This window comes from Belonocnema kinseyi, chromosome 7 (genome assembly GCF_010883055.1).
Source record: "Belonocnema kinseyi isolate 2016_QV_RU_SX_M_011 chromosome 7, B_treatae_v1, whole genome shotgun sequence".
Lineage (NCBI taxonomy): Eukaryota > Metazoa > Arthropoda > Insecta > Hymenoptera > Cynipidae > Belonocnema > Belonocnema kinseyi.
In genome coordinates this window covers 25879798-25887811 of record NC_046663.1, presented here as the reverse complement: position 1 = coordinate 25887811, position 8014 = coordinate 25879798, and positions in this window count along the sequence as shown.

Sequence of the window (8014 nt, the reverse complement as noted above, 5' to 3'; positions counted from 1 at the left end):
TTTGAAAATTAAAATTCGAAAATTTTTTCTAAAGCCTCCAGGGGACTTCGTTTTCGCAAGAAAAAATTTTATGTGCCCTTATTGCATCCGGACCCACAATTACTGAAAAGTTTATATTAATATATTTTTCATTGTACAGACGGAGAAACACGAACGCTTGCCCAAGGAAACAATTCATTGATAACAATGTATCAACTCTCTATAAGTATGTATATATATTACCTTAGTTAAAGATATCTTTGGACTAGACAGTTGTTTCTTTAATCTAAAAATAATAAAAAGTCGAGTGGGTAATTTTGAACCAGTCTATTTAGATTATTACACTTAATAAATTACAGGCAAAGAAACAATCCAAAATTTTATTTATTTTATACCGTTAATATTCAAAACATTCGTCTGAATAAAAACTCAAACTTAAAGGTTGATTTACAAAAAATGGACTGATTCAAAGACAAATTTAATAATGGAAGTGAATTAAGTTCATTAAATCAAACAAATAAATTAAACTTAACCTTTTAAGTCAAGAAAATGAATTTCTTGAATGCTAACAAAATTTTTTGAGTAATGCATTTAGAGAGTTTTGATTCTTTGAATTAATAAAAGACATGTTTATGGATTATATACGGACTACTATTTTGCAGAAATAATTTCCTCATACTCAACAATGGGACTTAAGCGAAAACTGTTAAAAAGGAATTAAATTTAAAAAAAAATCAAAGTCAATAAGATTTGATATCTGAAGAATAGGACTTCACTAGTAGGAATTTATCGAATAAATTTCATATGCAAGTGAATTCATATAAACTTGTGTTAAACAGAATACATATTCTCTAAAAGTAAACGCATTGAACTGGTCTATATTGTTTAGTATGTGGAATAATAATTAATTATAAGAATTTTGATGCTTATTACAAAACCATGCAGTAAAAAACTAAACTTAAATGGGTACTGGCAAATACGCCAGCTCAACCTTTTAAATTTTCTTGAAGTGAACCACAATTTTAATTAAAGGAAAGAGATTATAAACATACAAAACAAAATAATCACTTTTAGCCTTCATATTATCATTCTAATAACTTTTAATACACGATAGCTCATGTGTATAGAAGTGCGAAGTAAAAACTCTTATACTAAATTAAATGAAACAACAAAGAAATTATACAGCAATAATACATGCTTTTATTTAGACTCTGGGATATGCCAAAAGATATGTGTTATCAAGTAAGATTGATGAACTTCCTCTATTTTCCTAATCCCTATATTCAATTAATTGCAAATTTCTCAAGAAAATCAAGAAATGTAATCACTCGGTCAGCTGTCTACACTACTAAGTTTGCACGTGTGTTTTGATGGACAGTAACAAAATGACGAAGATAACACTCTCTACGTTTTTATCAAGGAAAACGAACACACGAGGGTAAGATGACAAAGAATGAGTTTCTAAAACTTTTCCAGTCACAACGCTTCACTAGACGTGCAGAGACAAGCATTCATCAACATGGTAGTATGCTTGGTCATCTTGGTAATTGGACTCCTTAAGGCTGTTTCCAACAGAAAGAAAAGAATCTCCAATTCCATGCCAAGGAAAGCTGTACATTAGTCTTCATATTACGAATGCTTCTTTTCACCATGACCGCCTTTTACATAAAAATTAATCTTCTCATAATCAGGTTCCACTTAGACAACAGGAGGAAAGCCTAGAAGTAGAATAAAATTGCAACTACTTCATCCTACATTATGGCTGCAATTTAATCCTATTCAGATAAGACTTCACCGTCAGAGGAACGCCTTTAATGAAAAACCAATCTTACCGTTTTCGAATCCATTTTCAAACTTTCACCATTTTCAAATTTTACCCTTACAAACTATCATCAGTGACAAATTCCATGATATGGATAAAGATTACATCAAAATTTTAGAATTCTCGAAAGCAAATTATTCTTGATAAAAAAGCACGTAACAAGTATGAAATTGCTATTAGATACTCAAGATAATGAATTCGCGAACACGAACAAAAGTTCAAATATCATATTTCGATAAAGCATAAGGAAATAAACATTCTAACTTATGTGTTTTGATAAAAAAAGGCGTGAGTGAGGAATTTAACCTGAGAAGTTTTATGTTCTGAAATGAGAGAATTTATTAGATAGGCTAAGAAAAGAAATAAATGATATCAGAAATACTATAATTAATATCAATAACTAATAACCTTACTAAAAAGTTTATATAATTTTCTATTTTCATTATATATAAGGGCCTACAGTGACTAGAGAACATCAGCAGCGAGACAGCCATCATCTGCCAAAAAGGTGAGACGAGTAGAAAGACTCTATAAAATAAAAAACTACAAGTGTTGCTGACTAGACGCACACATCTATCACTAAGAGACTCACATCCGCACAGTCACAGGCGTGAGGTAACATACCATAATGGCCGCTCCAAGTGTGAAATACAATCCTGAAGCAATAAGACTCCAGCCCCACAGCTAAGGTACTCCCGCACCAAGGTAGCGATACCCCGACAAGATGGCGATTAAGCAGCAGAAAAGGAGAGCTATACTACAACTGCACTCGATGACGTAATATTTCAATATGACAGCTTCATAAGTGAAACACATTTCACATGCGACAAGAAACCTAGGACCGCCTGCAGGGAAGAAACAAAAGATCACACAAGCAAAAGGACAGAGCGCTATCACCTAGAACTATTCATCGTAAATTAAATATCAAATCTACCGCACGTAGGCAGGAAAAAATATAATAATGAAATTAATATCTACTTAAATAATAGTAGTAGGTAAAGTATGATGAAGTATTATCAAACGAAAAACGTGTTTCATGTTAACACTTTTTCATGCTTTATTTTACCCAGTGTAGGTGAAATAGGTTAAAATGAATATTCGGAATCTTCACTTCAAAAGTAAAATCCTAGTAGTGAGATAATTCAGAGTATACATATGTATAAAATTTAAATCAAATATTCAACTATGAAAAGCCCTACTTATCTAAATGCACTATGACAGTAGAATACAGGTCGGTAAGAAAGAAGTTACAAAGGGCTCGTGATGCTAACATTTGTGAAGCTATTATCCTTCGCTATTTTTATCTCACGCGAGAAAAAAGGTAGTAAACGAGAGATTTCTAATTCGAATAATAAATAAAAGATCGAATTATTACAATGCTATAGATAAAATTAATAAAACAAGAACGATCAAGCAAAAACAAAACAACACAAAAAAATAATAACAACACAAAAATAAGCATACCGTCTAATTCAAAGCATCGGTAATTTAGAAATAAGTCATTAAAAATGTTATATACCACACCCAGATAATGAACGGTAGTCAAATGGTATACTATCTGAGACTAGAAAACGATCACAATTAAAATTGAAAAGTAGTAACATAACTATATAGTTAAAATAAGTAGCGAAAATGCAAACGAATAGTAAAGAAATCAATATAACTAAAAATGGGACAATAAAATTAAATTAAAGAATATGTTGGAAATATAGATAACGAGAGCGAAAATAGATACGAGACTTTGTCCGTACGTGCCACGTCGAGTTGTCTCGATCGTACGTGCCTCGTCGAGTGTTCTCAATCGTACGTGCCTCGTCGAGTTTTCTGGATTGTACGTGACTTTACAAGAGGCTTATTCCTATATAAACTCCAGACTCACCCCTGGTGGTTGTGTTTATTTCGTGGCAGGCCCACTGTCAACTTAAACCTTTAATTGTACGAACCGCTTGAAAAAAGTTGCGAACAAATCGACAAACGTGAAATATTCCTTAAGGAAGAATCGCATTCTGTAAAGTCGCGTACTTGTATTTTTTATCGTGAAATAGTATGTAGTGTTAAGCGTAAACTAAGTCCCTTCGGCCTTTGGTCGTCGTATAAGTTGATTTCCGAATAGTTCGTGTGCATCAACTAAAAACACCCGGAAGATTTCCGTCCCTATTCTACAAATCATCGGGGATACCATCGACACTAAAAATCTGCTCTTGCCCTTTCAAGACTGAAAGATAGCGTAATTTTTATAATTCCTTTGATGTAAACTAATTTTATGTACTTATATTATAGTGAATGTACCAATAACTTGTGAAATTTGGCGTATTTTTGCATTTTTAATAACACGCAATCCTTGTAGGTTTGACGAGATACAACGATCCCACATTAAATAATAGTCAGGCTTTACCATCCTGACTTAATCAGCCCTTCAACCTCCATTACCTATCCCATTAAAAAGCTACCCTTGCCTTTTTCTCGGAACTTAACATCACCAACTTTTTCTAAGAAGAACGGAAAAAATAGAGAGCGCTTTGCGCCCAATGTTCTACTTTAATTTCAAATTCATAAGGGTTGTTTAAAATTTTGCTTTTTTGTTAGACAATTTATCTTCTCTGCTTAAGATTGATGCTTTCGGTTGAAATATTTATTCATTTCGGTATCAATGAATGTTTTGATGTGATAATTTGTCAATTTAATTCGGTTAATTTATCTTTTTTTTCAAGGATTTAACGATTTATTTAGAAATATAGGTATTTTGTAAAAAACTATCTGTTTTATTAAAATTTACGTTTTTTTAGCAGAAAATTATTTTCTAACGAATTCTTGAATTTTAAAAACAAAAAGGCTAATTTTCTACCAAAAAAGATTAATTCTTATAAAAAAATATAACAGTTGATATTTCCAATAAAAAATGTTTCAAGTGTAAATTAAGCATGACATGATTTTTCAACCGAACAAGATTTTTTATTTCAAAAAATATATTTCAACAAAATTGTTAAACTTTCTTTCTTAATAATATAATTTTCAACAAAAAAGTTGCATTTTTCTCAACAAAAAAATAATTTATAGTTGAAATGACAAATTTTCAAATCAAAAAGACGAATTTTCGACAAAATAGTTGAAATATTAATCAAAACCGATTTTTCAGTCAATAAAATTTTTAGCCTAATAATTAAAATTGTAACCAAAGAATAATTAAAATACTTTCAATACTTTTTTCAAACTATTTATTAAGTAAAATTAAGATTAATCCTAATTTAAAATTTACTGTCCAACAGTTTATATAGAAAGTCAATCGATAACAGTAATCTATAATATTGAATTTCAATGCATACTTGCTAATTCTATTTAAAAATTTATGTAACGAGTTATTATTAAGGTGCCTACTAAAGCATTTGGCAAAATTTGAGGTAAGAATTAGAGGTTTCAATAAACTACTTTGAGCAACTTTTGTAGAATAAATAATTAAACGGTAATCACAATCCATTTTTACTTTTTAATGTATTCTGCAATATATTGTAAGTAAATTGTGCCATTTTATATTAATAAATTCCATTGGATTTTCCTTATCCCAGTATTGGCTTCTTCCGTGTCCCACATAACGATATACCCCGAAATTCGTATCCCACTAATGGGCGATCTGACTAGTTAAAAAAGTATCCATTTATGATTATCAATTATAAAATTGATAATGTATTTTTGGTTTTAATGGGTCAAATTATTTCTTAAACATTTATTATAATGGTTTTTGTACAAAATATGTCAATTCCACATTTTAAAATTGTGTTTAAGGTCAGTGTGCCAGTTATTAGAAGCGTAAGGCGATTTTCAGATTTCAAATGCTTATGAAACTATATTAAATATATTTAAAGTTCAAGAAATGGGTTTTATTGAATAAAGCGTACCTTAACAAAAGGTATTAATTGAAGCACTTTATTATTTGTCGAGAATTAATATATTTTGCCTAATAATTAATTTCTTTGAAGATGATTAAAAAATCGTTTTTCGCTTCAAAAGTAATTTTTCAATTACAAATTTAAATTGGCAATTTTTAAAACTTTTTCGATGGAAAATTAATCTTTTAATTTCGATAAAAGCTCATATATTTTCTTTTTGTTTGAAATGTTATGCAATCCGATGTAATCGTGTGTAACAATACGTAATCCATATCCGCTAGGCCGCACTTTGAGTCCTTTCCCCCTCAACATATTGTGATTAATAATTTCTTTTTTCAACGGGGAAATTCTGTAAATGAATAAAGAAATTATTTAAGCTATTAATTCAAATATACAGACAGTCTTTATTATTGAATTTAAAATGCGAACATACATAATTTTGTATTCATGGATCACAGAAAAAACTAAATTTAAATTTAAAACTTTTAAATTTGTTGCAGGTAAGACTTGCAACGGCTGAAAATTAAACATATTTCGGCGAAAGTTTCACCGAGGTTTGAAAGATAATTCTGATCTCGTTTAATGAAGTTAAACGACGATAGATAGCGCTGGCGTCGTAATTCTCTCTACATCTCGAATAAAAATGGAGCGATTTTAAGGCGAAAGATTATCCAGGCAAGGTTAAAAATCTGAAATTATCTTTGATTCATGTAAAGTTTATCTGGCAAGATTATTTTTTGTTGCCGTGAATCTTTCACCTCGAATCCATGAAAACTTTAACCGACCTTTGGTATAAGTTGTCATATGACCTAGGATAGCATGACCGTAGTAAAGACGAGTTGACTGTTGTTCAGCCCAATATTCCAAGTCAAAGGCGAGAGCAGTTTTCTCTTAAAAAAGTGATTTCATTACGACTTAAATTATGTCCACAGAATTTCTGAATTATAAAAGGAGATGTCAATACATATGATTGTGTTGTTTCGCGATTTTATATAAAATAATTGTTTCACACATAATTTTAAACCGAACCGAAGGTTCATTCTTCACTGACTTCTTTCTACGTGCTGCCCTTTTACGTGCCATTCGTCACAATACAATAAAGTGCCATTTTACTGCTGCTCCGCGGTCGGGGAGAAAGCAGGTTCGTTCCGCGAGCACCTCCACAACAGAATTTGAATATTCTCCTTATGCCATAATTTTTAGCATTTTTGGGCATCGATGCCGATTTTTGGCCTCTTTTAGTTTTCTAAATAAAACCGACTTTTGGGTGGAACATGGAATTTCCGAGAAAAATTATAATTTGGATTTTGGGGGCAATGAGTTTTTATAAATAATTAATCTTTTATGTGAAATAGATAATTTTTTACTTAAAACGGAATATTTTGATTAGAAACTTACAGATATTCTTTCGTTTTGCCACATCATAATCAAAGGACAAAATTTGATTTTTCACATCATCGATGCAATAGAATATCTTTTTATTGTGAACGTGCCACGCTATTCCACTGCATAAATCAATATCTGGAAGCTTCTGTTCTTTAAGTATCGGTGAAAGCAGATGAGGATAGTAGGTCCACACTTTTCCCAACAAGGGTCCATCTGTTCTCCTCGTCCCTGGAATATAATATAAAATTTTAACTATAATAGTTAACCGAGGAAAAACAACTTTTGTAATCCGCTGGAGGGAACAGTTATCAGAACAATTAATCCGACCACAAATTTCTCGAAAAAGGTTTACTCATTTGAATCGTCCCTGGAATATAATATAAAATTGTACCTATACTAATGTTCCGCGCAATTTCAACAAATAATGAAAACACCATTTTGCAAATTTTCTTTCTTTTTTCTAGTCCACGAGCTTGAAAAAAAATTCCAACTTAGCTATAGCATGGACTGGGTAGCTTGTTTGTTCAGATTCATTTTGCTTTTTTTTTAAACCTCAGTACGACCATTTTTTAATAAAATAAATAAAAATGCACTCTTTTGTATTTGATCGACAATATCTAAGCAATCAATAATCGCACAGAAAATTTAGGGACAGTTCTGAAAACTGAAATGAATTTCGTATAAGATTCTTTCACGATCTTAGATAAAAAAATTTACGCATGAAATGATTAATGTTGAATGTTGCCTTTCCTGTTAAATAACTCCTTAAAACTCTGCAGAATTATAGATACTAATTATAGATACCAGGTGTATACATATGAAACCGGTATTGCCATCTAGGGGCCAGTAGGCACACTTGTAGGCACTGTCGGAACTTACCATTTGTGCTGATTGGCGTATTGTCATCTGTCAACAATATCCAATACCAAACATTTCAAGTTTC